This window comes from Saccoglossus kowalevskii, chromosome 9 (genome assembly GCF_978046115.1).
Source record: "Saccoglossus kowalevskii chromosome 9, keSacKowa6.1, whole genome shotgun sequence".
NCBI classification, from domain to species: Eukaryota; Metazoa; Hemichordata; class Enteropneusta; family Harrimaniidae; genus Saccoglossus; species Saccoglossus kowalevskii.
Window position 1 is genome coordinate 26,142,472 of NC_140649.1, and position 19,627 is coordinate 26,162,098.

The 19,627-nt window shown below is 41.7% G+C and overlaps 1 long non-coding RNA gene and 1 other non-coding gene across 2 annotated transcripts; one reads left to right on the forward strand and one right to left on the reverse strand.

Moving 5' to 3' along the window:
* Positions 1–1,561: 1,561 nt before the first annotated feature.
* On the reverse strand, positions 1,562–6,028 carry LOC144350882 (uncharacterized). Its single transcript, XR_014930600.1, has 2 exons — positions 5,609–6,028; positions 1,562–2,139 (listed from the first exon to the last, which is right to left on the reverse strand). It is a non-coding gene; the product is annotated as an uncharacterized LOC144350882 (long non-coding RNA).
* A 7,046-nt stretch (positions 6,029–13,074) lies between these two features.
* On the forward strand, positions 13,075–13,147 carry TRNAK-CUU (transfer RNA lysine (anticodon CUU)). The gene has a single exon. It is a non-coding gene; the product is annotated as a tRNA-Lys (tRNA).
* Positions 13,148–19,627: the final 6,480 nt, after the last annotated feature.

The window sequence follows — 19,627 nt, forward strand, 5'->3', positions numbered from 1 at the left end:
GACGCCCAAGCACGCCACCAACGGCATAATCAGTCGAGGCTTGGAGAATGGTTGAAGGAAGACATTACCTGAACGTTATCGTTTTCACGTCTCTGTACGAGTACTCTAATTCACGCTGGGAGGATGCCTTGTAACCTGGGCATACTAGGCCACAGAAAACTCGTACTGTGATGTTGAACAAGTAGAACTACCGAGTTACTGTCGATTATCACCTCAAAAACATATTTTCAAAATATTTTTAAAACAGTTCATCATAGCCAGTGCAATCGTAGTGACAAGCAATGTCAGAAAATTAATATAAGTTAAGAACACTGGTCATCAGTTTACTTCACAATTGGGAGACAAAGTTTGCTTTCTTTCAGTCACTGCACTGAGCATGGTTCATGGTGACTATTTTGTTCTACCAAGACAATACAATTACACAAAACAACCACTCACGCCATCGTGTCAAGCAAATTTTAAATATGCCAAGCAACATGCCGATTTCCATTTATTTGTACTTCAGCTGTCCGCCCTTCTTCTCAAAGTGTGTTTATTGAATACTAGTATTGATGTACTATGCGTTCTAGTAACATGGCTACGCAACGCACTCATGCTACATCGCCCTGTGTTATATTGGCATACTGGGAAACGGATAATTCTCTAGAGAATCATGGGCCCGTTTTTTAAACCAAATACATGTTAGATCTCGTTACTCCATGTCAACACCAATTTTTAATGCGTCCCCTTTACCGGCTTTTGATCGTATTTTATTGTGATCGAGACTTGTCTGTTGCTGTGATACGTTAGTTCAAAAAATAGGATGATTTGATATATTTATTGACTTCAGTTACGTGTCATGCCCAATCTCCCTGATCTCGGCAGTAACTCGAAATTTTCAAATATTTTACGTGTTCTTGCTTAAGTGCAAACTTTTTTCGCACTGGCTAGTCCAATCGAAGAGTGGAGAGTGCGCCCTCATGCAACAGTAACACGCTTTTTGATGTATTTGTTTTCCTATTTACAACCCCCACCTACTGCCGCCAATAAGACTAAAGAATCGATACAAAAATGGCTACTGTTTCGCAGGGTCATGGTTTAACATTCTCAATATTTTTATCCAGCCGAAGCTGACCTTTCAAAGACCCATTCCATGTGACGTCACAACTTAGTAGACTCAACCTTTATATACTATAGCTAGTTAAAACATGGTTACGGCGTATAAACCACGACCGGTTTACTTGCCGTAACTATCACGTGACCATGATTTACCCAATATGTACCTCTCAGTCGGCTGTATCGAATTTGGGGAGTTTCGGCCAACCGGATTGTTTTGAATACGCGTAACTCAAATTGTTGTAAAATTTCATATTGGGAGTTGTTGGTACTTTTGTTCCGCATACTATGTATATAACCAGATTACGGCATATAAATTGAACCACCGAAATTCTAGGACGCCTATGGGCCGTAATTTATTTTGGATGGGTTCCAAAACGGTGACCAAATCAAGGCAATGATACGAACGGGGCCTTATTGTTAATGAAATGAATCGACATCGTAAAAGAGAGATGTGACAACAACATTTGATTTTCACATTCGATTTAATGTGTGGTACCTCTTTCACTGTAATAACATACAAGGAAAGTTAATTGCGGAAGTCAACGCAATTTTCTAAATGATAGATTCAAGTCATATCGAGCATGCGCACTCTGTAAGTGTACTTGGATACATTGTACATTACACTACCATACATCTACATTTCCAGTTATAGCAACAGTCATTGCAATGCGACCCTTCAACAGCCATCTGAGGGGTCATCTGACGACCGCATTCTGACAAACCAACAGTGATCTAGGGGGTCGCCTGACGACCGCATTCTGACAAACCAACAGTGATCTAGGAGGTCGCCTGACAACCGCATTGTGATAAATCAACTGCCACCCAGGAGTCCACCCGATGAATGCATTCTTAATCGTTGTATAACTCCGGTGTGTTTCGCTGGTTTCGTGGAAACTTTGGGTCTGACAACTTGTACGCCTATTATGCCAGCAGGTATTGTGTAGCTCGAAGTCTTGGTACAACATTCCGTGGCACAAAGTAGTGCAGAAACAAATACCAGATATAGAACAACCCTATGTACATACATTGTGAACCGAATTCCTAGAAGAAAAACAAACAAAAAACATGAAAATATGTATTAGTTGAGTTAGGCAGACTACCACAGTATATACACCATTTGACGTACAAAAAGACCATGGACGCAAGTAATACATACACCGGACATGCATATAAATGCAGTGGCGGATCCAGCAAAATGTATTGGGGGGGGGGGAGAAGCTTTGCTTGACATTACGGAGCGACAATCGCCGAGAAGCTATGCGTAATCCAGGTGATATGAATCGTCATGCGTTTGGAGGGGGCATGGCCCCCTGCCCCCCCCCCCTCTGGATCCGCCACTGAATACATGAGTATATTTATCAATAAGCGAGTTTACATTGATCTACGTATATCTACCCTAGGCCTATAGAAAACATAATGATGATTTTCAAGATATTCTAGTAAATAAAAACAAAAACATGTTATTATTATTTTGCACGTTTATGGCGGCCACGATCCAACTAACGTGGATTATTATTTTGTATATGATTCACTTTGTGTTTACCACTTTGTGTTTTCCGACAGCGATAATCTTATGACAATTTCAGAATGAATTTCACCACTCTCCCGTCTACTGATATGTGTAACACCGATCGTTAACCAGCCGATGACCATGACACTGAACAGAGAACGCACTATTTATGAACGTCGTTTCTCTCCAAGTTTATTATGATAAAATCGTCGACCTTCATCACTATTATTTCAAGTTAGCAAGTAACTATAACATTCAGATTTCCGCGAAGTAAGTCTTGTCTGTTAAAAAGCCAAATGCGACCCAAATTGTGAAGAGGAAAACGATGATACTCGTGGGTGCAAATCCAATCACCAATAGAAGTAAGAGGAGAATCAAGGAGAAAACTCAAACGGTGTTTCTGTCCAAGGTGGGTCCCCTCGTTATGGTTTACACGGAACGAGAATGCCCCGACAAACTCCACCGTGAGTGAGCTTCCGATCAGCATCATTGCCAAATAAATCCCGGGAAATAAATAAATAATTTAAATAAGTTTATGTACTTAATATTTGTTGAATTACATTTAAAAGTCGTATGTACGCTGCGACAATCGGTTCATTTATTTAATGACAGTGTCGTATCACAGACAAAGAAAACAGAGTGACTAGAAATTCATTTGTGCCGGTCATAAACGAAAACGCGAGTCAATTTTTAGTACATAGTCGATTAAAAACCGCGACTGACTCATCTCTTTCACGTGGAAGATGCATCGTAATAAATACGCACAATAGTGTACATATACATACCATGTCCTACCTTGTCAGTAGTACTACTAATGATAATACAGAGAAAAGAAGAAAACGTTTACAAATTTGACTACCAATCACGAGCTTACAATCTAATATGTATTAGTGATTGGCTCTAGGACTCAACGTTGTCTAGACCCATAACACATGCCCATGCCTTTACGCGACGGGTTTCTGCCGTTCACTGTATTACAAAAAACTATGTTTAGACTGTTATGAATGGTAACTTCCTTTTTCCGTGTAAATTTTAACTCGTTTCCCCTATATCGTTTAGGTTTGTTTCGCGGAATAACCTTACGTATGCAGGATATCATGCGCCATGACTACTTTCGATTGGAACAATAGTAAAGACGAACGATAAAAAGACCAACTTTGCAATATTGTCGATTTTCTTTTTAAATTTCCGACGAGATCTCGTTGAGAGCGAAGGAATTATAAAATTTGTTTTTGTTTCTCGTCAAATTTTGCTCCACTCATCCTGTCACCACGATCACTGTGTCCCGTCTATATAACCATGGTATATTAAGGAGTAGACAGAAGATAATTAAACTATTAAAACGTACGAGGGTAAATTTACCGGACATGCAGCTCCCCAACCCTCTAGTCTTGGAGAAAAAATATCAAACAAGTAGTTCCCTTCCCCTCTAGTCTTGGACAAAAATGATAAACATGCACCTCCCAACCCCTCTAGTCTTGGAGAAAAAAATGCTAAACATGTAGCTCCATTCTCCTCTAGTCTTGGACAGAAACGGCAAACATGTAGCTCAATTCTCCTCTAGTCCTGGACAAAAAATGCTAAACATGCAGCTCCCCCCTCTAGTCTTGCACAAAAAATATCAAACATCTATCTCCCCTACCCCAACATGCACCTCCCCTACCCTCCTACTAATTAGAAGGGTATAAATTGTAAACGTCCGAGGGCAAATGTACTGGACATGCAGCTCCCCCTCTAGTCTTGGGCAAAAATACCAAGCATGCAGCTCCCTCCCTTCTAGTCTGGAACAAAAACGGCCAGACATACGAGTCCAAACATGGAACAAATTTGCAAAAGTACAAGTAAAAAACATAAGAATATGAAATATATATATATATTCCCATACAATAGTCCACCGGTCCAAATGTATACATAGCTTACAGCATCGTTTGAAAATAGAAACGACGCTGCAAAATAAAAAATAAATTCTAATTAACAAAAACAAAAAGTTATTTCTTCTACATACTATCAGCTACATATACCTTTTACCTAGTTTCATTTTCTTCACGTTTTGTACATGAAAGTATATACATTTTGAGAAAGTAAGACGAGTGTTCTGACTGAAATATTGTTGTAAATTTGACAAGCGTAGGATTCACGAAACAAAAGCTCGTTTTAGTTTTCAAATCATTGTAAAATACCAACATAAAAAGTGAAATTTGTCCTCGATTTGAAGCAAAGTGCAAAATAAACATATTCGATTAGCACGATCGCTGTGTAATCACGCGACGTTTTCAGTACGCAGCAGTGTAAGGGCCGATATTCGAATTGTACATAATGCATTTTTGGGATTGTCTGTTACTGTTAACTATCGAATAATACCGAATTAGACCTTAATTTTATGAAATGTACCCGCTTTAGGAAACAGTTGTAAATTTGTTCCTCATGCCTGTATAGGGTCATAATGCTGTCAACGCACTCCGCAGTCTCTAGCTTCACTCATATAAAAGTTAAAAAAGTATTTTAACATCGTTTGCCCAACATGATTTACCTTTCTTTGCTCCCTGGAGCTGAAAGGCGCAACACTTTGAAGTTAGGCGTTGTTCTTGGAGAGTCATTAGTGTAGCCAATATTTAATAATTCTGGATAACATTTTAGTTCGTGTGATGAAACGGCCCAGTTCATCCCCATTCACCACCGCATTGGGAGCATTGCTGTACACTTTTAAAATAAAATGTGCTCGATACATTTCCCATTATTATTTCTCAGCAAGTTTACCGAATCTGTTTCTACCGCGTGCTTCATAACTGGCGATTTGGAATTTGAACAAATAATTCGTATCAATACTAAAAGTACTAGAAAGTCGGTCTTCTAGGAGATACAACCCATAGCGTTTTTAAATTGGCGGAGATAAAAAAAAAACTTACAGCAATGAAAAGATACAATCGCAATAACAAAGTATCCTGTAAATATAAAATAAAACCCCATGTCTAATTAATGATGAATACAAATGTGACTCACCTTTAAATATTCATCGTACTATCAGCACATTTGTGAAAAAACAGAAAATATGGAGAGATACGAGGAATGGTTGCAAGGCCTGCTTACACCACGGCGATGACAACAGTGTAGTATGATATTAAGACGTGTATGGTTATGCTGTACACTAGCTACGTGTCAGTTGACTTGTCAGAGAAAAAGGGTAACCGTATCTCGGACAGCTGATTGTGCATTGACAGTAAGCGACGTGCAGCCCTATTTGTAGACGAGAACCACGTGTTCGTCACTGTAAACCATGAAAGATTTAGTGTTTTCAACTTTGGCGTAAAACGTTGAAAATAAATCAGCTGTTGCTGTATATACTACCATGGTACGAAAAACATCTCTTTGAAGACCGACAATTGAACAAAGAAACCAACAATGGTCCAAACAAAAACAGGCTATCTTAATTCTACTGTTCTGATTGGATAGAAAATGTGGGGTGTTGTCTGGGGTCAGCGGTGAAACACGATGATGGATTCCCATGTAGTTAGAATAGACAAAACATGATATACTATGGTTTATTGCTGGTGTGATGCGGTCGCAAATACCGATGTCACGCCATGAAAGTATAATCTTTTGTAGTTGAGGCTGTTTGTCGAAACGTCTTAGGCTATTGACATTACAAACAACGCCCTACTTTTCAACCAATCAAGGCCGCACACGTGTACACGTGACGGGCTACACATATCCAATAGCTGTAGTTTGCTTCAGTTTTGTGAAATAGAATACTTTTACTAGTATTAAAAAGTCAAAAGCAATCTCAGTCAGCTGATGATACTGTGTCATGTACGTAGAAAGACCGGAAGTGAAAGTTGGGAAATTGATTTTAGCCGGCTTCCGGCTTTCGAAGAAAATAAGCAAGCAAAAAATGCTTGTATTATCCGCGCCATTAACCGGAATTTCTATTAGCTATTGTTGGTAATAGTACAATGATATTGAGTAGCTGTGTACAAGGTTGCGATTGCCATCAAGTGAATGTGACCTCAGCTCCTTGGGGCCACTAGTAGAAACTTACAGACGAGTTTGCTAGGCACCTAAGGGGTCTTTAAATTATATTTCAAATGGCTAAGTGGTTTATTTGTGATATTTCAAAGAATCAAAGTTGACGTATGTTTGCTGTGTTGATATAATGTGTGATATGTGCAAATGATTCATTTTATCACGAACTATTGTATATAGTTAATTAGAATAGTTGTATACACACTAGATCAACACCGTGGTAAAATAGATATATGATAAGGCGTGAGGTTTTCTTGTAATTTTGTTATAATGAGTGGGTGTTTCTTGAAAAAATGATTCAAGGGGTGGTTTTTTGAGGAATTCGATCTCCCAGACAGTGATTTTCAACAATAACCGGTGCTCCCCTTGGTCGTATACAATTGACCCTTCAGTGACGTAGTGAAAGAGTTTCTACTATATTCACAACGGATGACAGAAATGTAACGTGACTGCTCTCTGACAAACTTTTCGAATACAACCCAATAAAGTATTATATACTCTGATATTATTAATAATTTGATTTGATAAATTAATAATACTAAATGTGCAGACGAGATAAAAGTGTAGTTGCAGGTCTGTAGTTTTGGGTTTCGCTGTTACAGTAGTTCATTGTTGGTAGAATGCCAGTGTTGTCCGTTGTTGGGATGATCGCGAACTTGAAAACCATAAGGTAGGCATGACGCTATTGTTCTCACTATGTACTACTAGTTTGTCTCGTTTGTTTGCGTCTTTGTTAGTAAGCAGTTATTTGAAATGACTTCCCTTCTGATGAGTTAACATCTCACAATGGTATAAGCGCCCTCTAGTCTGAGACACAAAATACCAAACATGTTGCCCGCCTCTCCCCTAGTTTTAGACAAAACATGCTCAACATGCAGCCCCCTTTCCCTCCAGTCCGCTGAAAATGTCCAGGTACAGACTAATTATGCGTGACCCATCATTGTGATTACATACATGAATATACAATGAAAACATACAGGTACGAGTGCCATGATTTATCCGCGCCAAAATTTGGTGCCCTACTTTTCTAATTTGTATGTGTTTTTTTTCAAAATTTATTTGATAATTTTAAAATAAAACAGTCGATACAATTCCCGCCATATAGTCCCAATATCTCATTGCCATACTTCTTAATTATTTCTCAACAAGTTTACCGTTCCCCCTCCCGCACGTGCTTTATCGCTGGCGATTTGGATTTTGAACAAATTTCGTATCAATACTAAAAGTAACAAGACACAAATGTCACAGTCCCCGTTATTTAATTATAAAATACTCATGTTAAAATAATACATGGAACATCTGCAAACAATTGAATTAATATGCACTCTATGTGGGTGCAACTCCTCATAAAGTGATTTCCCTGAATCTGATAACTGAAAACTTTCACTGACCCGGGTCCAAAATCTCAGAGTACACAAATGCAACCAAAATATGTCTCGTACATGCTCAAGAAACTGCATTCATAAATTTGAGTAAACCTTGATGTAAATTTAATAACAACTTGACTTCTTTGTTAATTCAGGTCTTTGTATATTACCAGGTTTTTTCCATTATCACCACTATAATTCCCATCAAAATGTAGCCCCCACACCCCTCAACATAATGATTTCCCACTGAGATTGGTAGTAGTACGACCCATCTGTTACTGATTCAGATCAAGATCATGACCATTGTCATGACATCACTAAAAACAATTGCATTATTACAATCTAAGCTAAGTATTTATTCTGAGCATGCTCAGTTGCGCTGTCAGTGCAGTAGGGAGAGGTAATTTTGGATGAAAATCTTGAAAAAGATCTGAAAAAAAATATCTTTTTCGAAATAAAAAGTTATTAATTTAAACAGTGCATAATATGTAATAATAATTTTGAATTCATGATTATAAGACATGCTGTATACTTGTTGTGAATATTTTCTGTAACACAAATTCTTAGTCTCAGTTGTCCTAAGTGTTTTTGGTTTCTTAGTGACAGCTCTGTATTTTTGTTGTATAGTGCAAACTGAGTTTCTGTTTCATTTAGTTAGGTTCGAATACATTAGGTAAAACTTGTGAATCAGAAATCAGGAATTCACGAATCTGAATCTGAATTTAACAGAATCAATTATTGTCTGTCAGTGTAGTAGAGGGAGATAATTTTTGATGAAAATCTTTAAAAAGACCCACTTAGGAATTTCTGGTAACCACAATTATGGAATTAAATGCTTTCTAGAAGGGATTGAAAAGATACAGTCAAAATAACAAGGGGTCTATAAATTATATTTCAAAGAGTCAAGTGATACATATTTGATATTTTAAAACCATCACTGTGATCACATACATGAATAAATTAAAACATACTAGTATGAGTGCTTAAAGGGCGGCAGTTGTCGTGCCGCGTCCTGTTCGATATGGGACTCACAGCGACGTATACAACGCATGTAAAATACATTGTATATTTACATGAAATTCGAACACGCGCTGCGCGACGACCACCGCGATTTGACCTTTTAAGTGCCATGATTTATCCGCACCAAAATTTGGTTCCCCACTTTTGTAATTTTATGTGTTTTTCCAAAATTTAATTTTGATAATTTTGTACCAAATGGTCATACTTTCCCATTGGTTATAGATTTTGTTATGTTAATTATTTCAAAAGCTGTGCTCTGGCACTCAAAGTGTCAAAACTAAAAGGTTTGGAATACTTTTATTCTGTACTAAGAGTCGTGCTCCCATCTATATTATCGATATGGTTACATCTGGACTCGGTCTCCGCCCTCATCATCATGCGAAACCGTTGGGGGCAGCATACAATAACTAAAATACTTGTACATGTAATAGTCAGACAGATGAAATTGAATTGAATAAGTTACCTGACAAACGCATACAAATCGTCATACTACAGTATGGTCCCAAAATTAGTGTCAAGAACTATTTTAGTATACAGACACTTTACGACGTGCAGTCTGGAGGCGCTATATTCTGTAATGGTGAGTCATTATATTAATCAAAATTATACATTGGAATAAGGGATCTATATGTGTACTGACGTACAACATATTTTACCTAGTTACGGCTAGAATGATCCAAACAGTAAAGGAAAGAGGAAGAGAGAGTGTGTTTTGTATGTCGACGAACTATCCACGGTAGTTGTAGTTTGTTGTTTTCAGATACTAGGATTTTTTTTCGACACAGAAGAGCTATGGTTCCTCCCATAGACCTGCGTAACACAAACGTGCGACGCCAAATGTCATACAAGTCGATAAACGCAGAATATTTTCCCAACACACCATCGAGGTTAACGCCGATCGATAATATGCTTATTAATATTTTTCCCAAAAAACAATTCTAGCCCTTAAGATTTCAATTTGGAAACCCCTGAACAGAGAGGATCCTTTGGTCACAAGTTATTTGGAAAATATCATTTAAGTGTTTATTTATGAGAAGGGGATTTTTTTAATCGATAACACCCATGACATTTTATTCATGCACGTATTCGATAGCGGAATAATGTGAACAAATAATTGTTCAGATTTCTACTATCACCCCCCCCCCCAATTTTTATTTCCAATACATGTGACAGCAAGAATAGTTCAATCCCACGCTGCGGGAAACAACTATTAAAGGGGAACCACTCAATCCCATGGATTGCACCAAAGAATCATGGGACACTATTGTTTATGTTGTTTACAATGTTAATCGATCTTTTTTTATCCATTGTTATTTTAATCCAGAAAGTAATTTTGTTGTGAGATTAGGCTTAACTGGAAGGTGCCCAATTAAGTGGCATAGTTAGTCCGATTCAGATGAGAAATTATACTATGGCCACGATAATAGGACTCCGTAACACGAGAGTTTGTTTGTTTGTTTGTTGGTTGGCTAAACTCCTCCGTGTGTATATGTGTGTGGTACTTGGAGCGAGGTTTCCTCCAACTGAGATCATGCACGGTGAGTATGATTACAGTTATGGAATGCAAGCAAATTGTTTTGTTGAAATTCCGAAGTATTTGTTTTTGTATTTAGCTCAAACACGGAGTCGTGTACAATCTTTTAGTATCAGGGTCGTGGGTTCGAGCCCCACGTTGGGCGAATAACTTTTAGGCAGCATAGACAGTCGGCATTATGTTGTTACGTTAATATATGTTGAATTTCGACGGGTGAATGTAACACAAAACGAGTGAAATGAGTTCTTACTCGTCCACACTCGTCTCGTAGCATGGTCGCAAACTTATTCAAAGTCGCTAATTGATGCATAATAGAGCATGGGACTCTTAATCCCATTGTCGTGGGTTCGAGCCCCACGTTGGGCGAATAACTTTTATGCAGCATAGACAGTCGGCATTATGTGAGTTACGTTAATAGATGTTGTATTTCGACGGGTGAATGTGACACAAAATCGAGTGAAATGAGTTCTTAATCACGGTGTTGGATGGATGCAATAATTGTATTATAAAAAGGCCCTATCTTATCCCGTGTTTTGCTCATTTACTATTTCTTGGATTCTTTTCTACTATATCTACCGGGTATTTTTGTAGTATCTCTACTATTTAGCGAGTTTCTAGCCTTGACAGATTTTCTGTTCAGGCTGGGAACAAAGACAATATGGCCGCCATTTGTGGCAGTCATCGTAGTCCAGTTAATATGAAGACGACGGCAATTCCGACTAAGAATAATACGGTTACCATCGTGAATGACCAATTACGCGCATCACGAAGCAACTGATGACGTTAACTCTGTTATTTCATGTATGATCGTAAATGGACTGTGGCAAGTAACATTACGTGAAAATGAACATGTTGTTTTAATATTGAAAAAAGGAATTGATATTGAAGGATCTGGTTATGAAGTTCGGGGACTCAACCGATCATTTGTGACCGTTTCTTTCTTCAATGTGCGATCGTTTGTTGACGATGCGGTGCTTGAAGACAAGCTTCTACAATTTGGTTGTATTCTTCGTAGCGCCATTATCAGAAAACATTACAAAGAATTTCCGGGTATCCAAAACGGAACGCGTTTTGTGAGAATCAAATTACCTCATGGTGTCAAATCTCTTCCATATGTAGTGAAACTTGAGGAAAATGGTCAATACTAGTACATTAAGTTGTTACATAATGACCAAACAAAAGTGTGCAACAATTGCCTGAGTGATTCACACATTATTCACCAGTACCCCTCATATAGATGCAAAATATTTAGTATGTGTGGCCATGCCCCCATACTGAACGTAGCTGTGAAATGCGCCGATGCTATTTATGTGGACATATTTCTCCTGGTTGTCCACAGCAGTATTTCGAAACCGACAGTGAGGATGGGTCAAATAAGACAGTGGAATGCTTAAGTGAACGTCAAACTGAAATACCGGCAACGGACATCTCACTTAAACAACAAATACACCAACAAGACCAGGCTAGCAATTCCGAAAACTACAGCAATTACGCAGTGATTCCCGAACAAGAAACCGACACCGCACCGCACCGTTCTAGCACTGATATTGAAGTCGATGACCAAATAGACATTAAACTAGGAACAAACAAACACAACCACTAAACATCGATCGACGGATAACGACACAAGTGACGAAAAATTTAAAGATGTGACTCATCGACGGAAAGGAATTGTACCAAAACCCAATACTTTACAGTCGCACAGAAGCTTTACACCAAAAAGAAGCAAATAACTATTGGACAATAATACACATGGTAATTCTGTAACTCATGTCTCAAAATGTTAGTATTAATGTATTCTGTCTTTTCTCTGAGTGTCATGGTTATTCTCGCCTCAATTAATGTTAATGGTTACGTAACCATGACAAGTTGAACAATACTATCCTCTTTTCAAATTTGCATAAAGTTGATATCCTGTGCCTTCAAGAAACCTTCTTGAAAGATTCTTCTGTCCAGACTGTTGATCATATGTGGGATCGTGATGTAATCACTGCCAATTATGAATACCAACAAAACCGTGGTATGAGGGGTGTCTAAAAAGGCAGGTATAAATATTATTAAAACCAATACAAGCAATCAGTTCCCTGGCCGACTAATTCAGGCTGTATTGGAGATTGACGACAAACTGGTCAATATTATTAACATTTACGGTCCATGAGACAGCAGTGAGCGTTGTCATATTTTTAGACATATTCCTACATTTATTGAAGGCAACATGATTAACATTATTATAGGCGATTTCAACTGTGTTCTCGACCAAGCTTTGGAAAGGTCACACAGAGTTACTTCTCATAGAGACAATTCAAGTCTGGAGTTTAACCAATTAATTCACAATAATGATCTCATTGTATATTTGGCGTACGCTCCCCAAGCGAAATAAAGAATGTACATGGCGCCGAGTGGTCGAAAATAAATTACTTCAAAGCCGTATCGATTAATTTGTGCACGATATTGATACTCGCAAAACGGAGAAAATGACTTTTGGTTGGCAATTCTCCTCTCTGTTTCAAAAACAACCGTCAGCAGCCCGGCTAGCTCAGTCGGTAGAGCATGGGACTCTTAATCCCAGGGTCGTGGGTTCGAGCCCCACGTTGGGCAGATAACTTTTAGGCAGCATAGACAGTTGTCATTATATGGTTACGTTAATAGATGTTGAATTTCGACTGGTGAATGTAACACAATATCGAGTGAAATGAGTTCTTACTCACAATGTTGGATGAATAAAAATAATTGTCTTCAATTACCAAACCACAGGAACGTTGTTAATTTGTTTACGGTATTGAGACTCGCAAAACGGGGAGGTTGACTGTTTGTTGGTAATTCTTATCTCTGTGTTAATGTGTCTGTTTCTTGGAGCGACGTTTCCTTCAACTAAAATCGTGCATAGTGAGTATGACTAGAGCAACTGGAATAGTAAAAACGAAGGCATATGTTGTAATTTTGGAATTCCTTTGTGTTTAGCTCATTCCTGCTATCGTCCTCACGCGTTTTGTAGCATCGTCGCAAATTTACACATCGTAGCTAAATGCTGCGCTAAAAAAAACACGTCAGCAGCCCGGCTAGCTCAGTCGGTAGAGCATGGGACTCTTAATCCCAGGGTCGTGGATTCGAGCGCCACGTTGGGCGAATACGTTTTAGGCAGCATAGACAGTCGGCATTATGTGGTTACGTTAATAGATGTTGAATTTCGACTGGTGAATGTGACACAAAATCGAGTGGAATGAGTTCTTACTCACGATGTTGGATGAATAACAATAATTGTCTTCAATGACCAAATCATAGGAGCCATGTTAATTTGTTTACGCACAGTCCCTCTATCTAATGATCAAGTCATAGGAGCGAGGTGAATTTGTGCACGATATTGATACTCGCGAAACGGAGAAATTGACTGTTGGGTGGCAATTGTCCTCTCTGTGTCTATGTGTCTGTTTCTTGGAGCGACGTTTCCTTCAACTAAAATCGTGCATAGTGTGTATGACTAGACCAACTGGAATAGTAAAAATAAAGGCACATTTTATTGTTGTAATTTTGGAATTCCTTTGTGTTTAGCTCATCCCTGCTGTCGTCTTCACTCGTTTCGGAGCATCGTTGCAATTTATTCAAAGTCAGTAATTGATGCGCTAAAAAACGACTGTCAGCAGCCCGGCTAGCTCAGTCGGTAGAGCATGGGACTCTTAATCCCTGGGTCGTAGGTTCGAGCCCCGCGTTGGGCGAATAACTTTTAGGCAGCAAAGACAGTCGGCATTATGTGGTTACGTTAATAGATGTTTAATTTCTACGGATGAATGTGACACAAAATCGAGTGGAATGAGTTCTTACTCACGATGTTGGATGAATAAAAATAATTGTCTTCAATGACCAAATCACAGGAGGGATGTTAATTTGTTTACGGTATTGAGACTCGCAAAACGGGGAGGTTGACTGTTGGTTGGTAATTCTTATCTCTGTGTTAATGTGTTTGTTTCTTGGAGCGACGTTTCCTTCAACTAAAATCGTGCATAGTGAGTATGATTAGAGCAACAGTTACTGGAAGTGTGAAAATGAAAGCAAATTTTATTGCTGTAATTTTGAATTCCTTTATGTTTTGCTCATCACGAAATCGTCCACACTCGTTTCGAAGCAACTTTGCAATTTATTCAAAGTCAGTAATTGATGCGCTAAAAAAACAACCGTCAGCAGTCTGGCTAGCTCAGTCGGTAGAGCATGGGACTCTTAATCCAAGTGTCGTGGATTCGAGCGCCACGTTGGGCGAATACCTTTTAGGCAGCATAGACAGTCGGTATTGCGTGGTTACGTTAATAGATGTTGACTTTCGACTGGTGAATGTGACACAAAATCGAGTGGAATGAGTTCTTACTCACGATGTTGGATGAATAAAAATAATTGTTTTCAATGACCAAATCACAGGAGGAATGTTAATTTGTTTACGGTATTGAGACTCGCAAAACGGGGAGGTTGACTGTTGGTTGGTAATTCTTATCTCTGTGTTAATGTGTCTGTTTCTTGGAGCGACGTTTCCTTCAGCTAAAATCGTGCATATTGAATTTGACTAGAGCAACTGGAATAGTAAAAATGAAGGCACATTTTATTGTTGTAATTTTAGAATTCCTTTGCTTTTAGCTCATCCCTGCTGTCGTCGTCACTCGTTTCGTAGCATCGTCGCAAATTTACTCATAGTAGCTAAATGATGCGCTAAGAAAACAACCGTCAGCAGCCCGGCTAGCTCAGTCGGTAGAACATGAGACTCTTAATCCCAGGGTCGTGGATTCGAGCTCAACGTTGGGAGAATAACTTTTAGGCAGCATAGACAGTCGTCATTATATGGTTTCGTTAATAGATGTTAAATTCGACAAGTGAATGTAACACAATATCGAGTGAAATGAGTTCTTACTCACGATGTTGGATGAATAACAATAATTGTCTCGAATGACCAAGTCACAGGAGCGAGGTGAATTTGTGCACAAAACTGATACTAGCAAAACGGAGAAATTGACAGTTGGGTGGCAATTCTCTTTTGTGTCAATGTGGATGTTTCTTTAAGCGACGTTTCCTTCAACTAAAATCGTGCATAGTGAGAATGATTAGAGCAACTGGAATAGTAAAAACGAATGCACATTTTATTGTTGTAATTTTGAAATTCCTTTGTGTTTAGCTCATTCCTGCTGTCGTCCTCACTCGTTTCGAAGCATCGTCGAAAATTTGCTCATAGCAGCTAAATGATGCGCTAAAAAAAACAACTGTCAGCAGCCCGGCTAGCTCAGTCGGTAGAGCATGGGACTCTTAATCCAAGCGTCGTGGATTCGAGCGCCACGTTGGACGAATACCTTTTAGGCAGCATAGACAGTCGGCATTATGTGGTTATGTTAATAGATGTTTAATTTCGACTGGTGAATGTGACACAAAATTCACTACGTTCAATTACCCACTATAGACTCCGGTCAGTCAAAATGACTATTTTGAACTGTAGGCATTAATCTGCGATTCTGCCGGTGACGGAGAGATAGAATCTAGGTCAGGGGAAGCCGCATGACCTCAAGATTCTTTTACCCATTACGTCACGAACCCACGTGACCGAGGCCACATGGCAACGCCATAGGTAACCGTCCATCACTCTTCAATTCTCTCTGCCTCGTCGGGGAAAGATTCTGAGCGGCTCTGCCTCGCTTTGTTGCTTTTTCCTGTCCGGGTTTCTAGCGTGGGTCATCGCCGCAGCCGCGGCATCCGACATTCTAGCTGGTAGGATAAGTTTTTCTTGTCTTTCCACCCTCGTGTCGTTTTCCCCTTTGTGTGTTATGCTTTTCCACATTACAACAAAGAAATCTTACCCGGCGCCACTACGTAGTCACATGTTGATCTCATGGCGGCACCTTTTACAACTGTAATTCGTTTCCCTCATGCATGTCGTCTTTTATTTTCAATGTATTTAGCAATATATAGATGTAATGACAGCACCAGGGCTCGCTTCTTTCCGGTCTCCTCGTGTTTCGAATCGACCATGCAGTGGTTATATTCAGAATTTACCAGCATAGAACCCGCATCCGAGATACTTTGTCGTAGCTACGTGCGGGTTTCAGGGTTTTTGTGTGGAAGTGTGTTTTTTTCACTGGAGTTCTGAGGCCTGAGTTTTTTCTTTCAGAGCCATCAAATCGCTTAGACTGACCGCGTCACAGCAAGGTCGCGCGTCCAGTAAACAAATCGGTTAAAGTGAGTTGCGTGTTTTGCATGAGTGGAATGTCCTCACGCTCGGCTACCTGTACTTCATGTACCGGGGTGCCGAGTAAGAGGCCCAACGGCGGAGGTACCAATATTTTTTCTCAGTCTTCCCCGCTGATCGGAGGGCATCCGCACAGTCTGTGTTTTCAGGCGGTGTTTTACCCGATTTTACCAGCTGCAGCGAGGCTGTGCGCCTGGAGGCTTTCCTCCTATGGGGCCCGTTGCGGGTCTCTTTGTGGGCCCTTCCTCGCACGGCGCCGGATTTGCCTCCGAGTTGAGGGCTTTGGTCGAAGGACTGTCGGGGCAATTGCGTCCCTGGCAGGCTGGATAGATCAGACGCAGTCGGAGCGAGCTGTCTCCACTGTGTCCCCTCGGTGGGCAAGCAGGAGGAGACATGAAAGCATGTTTGCATTCAAACACGTCTATTCCGGGGAACCCCCGTTCCCAGGCAGGGCTCTCCCACTATTTTGGGGGGTGGCCGAGGTTCCGGCTAATTGTACTGGTCCTTCTCTGGATCCTCGGGCACTGAATGCCAACAGGGTGCTGGCAGCCAAGTCTCCGATCTCGGGGCAGGGTTTTCAGGGCAGGGCACACGTTGACCCCCCTACTTTCAGCCAGCTAGGGTTCGTCACGCGGTAACGGTACAACGGTAACGAATTTTTCCTTGTGTCCGGTCCCCGCTGTGGGTTTTGACTCCTTTCTTACCGACCCACGGGCGTCCCCAGAGGGAACTGACCCTGTCATGAGACGCACAGTCGAACACGCTCCCTCTCACATATTTAAAGTGAAAGGAGATGCAGCCGGTACTCCGGGCGGTCCCTCAGAGTCTTCCATTTGTTTGACTCGGTGAGCCACGCTTTTGGGGTGAGGCAGAGTATCATCGATCCCAGTGATACGCTGTATATACCCCCACCCTTGATCCTAAAGTGACCACCTAAGGTTGCTTCAACGCTTATGGGATCACAGGTGTCGGGTTCCAAAGCAACTCCATCGGCAAGTCTCTCCCTGTCCGCCTGAGTGCGGAGTGGGGCACATAGCACGCAAATGGTGTTGATGGGCGGCGTTGGTCAGCCGCGGAGGATGTAATGCTTAGGGCCCCCGGGTGGGGATAACATTAGGCAACACTTCCCACTGGACCAAGCGCTACCCGGTCTTTGTGGTTTCGGGATCAGACCCCATAGCGTGGGATGAGACCAAAATGCCCCCAACCGGATTCCAAGGCTCCTTCCCCAGACCCCAGTACCACAAAGTTGGCAAACCAGGCAAAGTGGGATAGCCACATTCCATGGGTGTCTTTGCCAATTGAGGACAACCCATCCAGCCCCGAGGGCAGAGTTGCTTGAGCACATTATTATGTGTGCCCAGCACTCTGGTGGCCTTGGAGGCAGAACGCACCAGCCTCCTAGACCAGGCGACATTTTTACTGGTGGGCCACTGCACATCTACGTGCGGCTACCCCCTAGTGTTGCCTGGCTCGCTTGGCCAGGGCCACTACTGTGCTACGAGACGCGGCCTTAGATGCACGTGTTTTCGCCGACAAGCTGAGCCGGGGTATGTCCCCACCTCAGTGATGCAGACTGGACACCCTCTACCCTCTTTGTTCAGGGAATGGTGGGTACAGTCTCGGAGCTTCGGAGTGCAATGAATCAGGGGGTTCAGATCAAATCCGCTAGCCAGTTGGTCCTGCCATGGGCAAGCGGAGGGCACCCCAAGCACAGAAAACACAACACCCTAGGGCGTCGTCCGCTAGCCAGAGTCAGCCAGGAGGCAAGCGCTTATACCCTTCCACGGGAGGGAAGGGTAGTGGCACGTCCCCAGGGAGGTAAGAGCCAGGTGGTGGCTCCTCACCCTCTCTGGGTGGACGTCTACCTGGCAGCAGGGGAAGCATGTTTGATGCTCACCTCTGCAACCGGGGGGGGGGACAGGCACGTGTTCGGTGAGTGGCCAGGTTACAACTTAGTGACTACTTCAGGCCTTAGGGAACTCACCTCATGGGGGAAGGGAGCACCCCCCCTCGCAACTGCCGAACACATGGCCACACATCCCTGTCGTACACAGATTGCGCCGGTGTAGTCCAGTTTGGAGATGGCGGATGACCGATACCTGGACCTTTCCAGGTGGTGACATCCGTTTACGGCATACCGCTGAAATCTCCATTTCCCCTTGTCAGTGTCTCCCCTGTTGGGCACTGCCAGGGGACTCCCGCAAGGTGGAAGCAATCAGACAGGAAGTAGCAGTTTGCTGGGGAAAGACGCCATACACAGGGTACATCAGTCGGAACTAAGTCCAGGCTTCTACCCAAATGTGTTCGTAGTACCAAATCTACAAGTGGCAGGCGTCCAGTTTTGGACCTAGACAGACTGAATCAGTACGTGCCCCTCGATCAGTTCCACAAGGAGACACAGGGTTCTTCTCTCCATCCACCGTTTTGACTGGCTAGCCCCGCTAGACTTAAGCGGGGCCTACCTGCACGTACCGATGCACCTAGCGAGTTGCCATCTCCTTCGAATCGCCCAGCTGGGCCTAGTATTCGAATTTCGGTGTCCCCCCGTTCGGGTTAGGCACAGCGCCCTACGTGTTTACCAGAGTGATGAAACAGGTAGTGCTGCTGCTTCACCAGATGTTGGTACACCTCAATCCGTACCCAGACTACTGGTTACCAACAACCCGGGCAAGGCCAATAGCCAAACGCATCAGGCTAACACAGGATTTACTTCACCAGTTGGGCTCGTTAGTAAATCGCCTCGAGCCAACGTGCAGTTGGTGTCCCTGGGCATGGAGTTTTGACACAGAGGTAAGCTTGGCTTAGCTATTTCAAGTGTATTGCTTAGCGCTAAGCGGCCTAGCCTAATGCCTAGTCAGCGT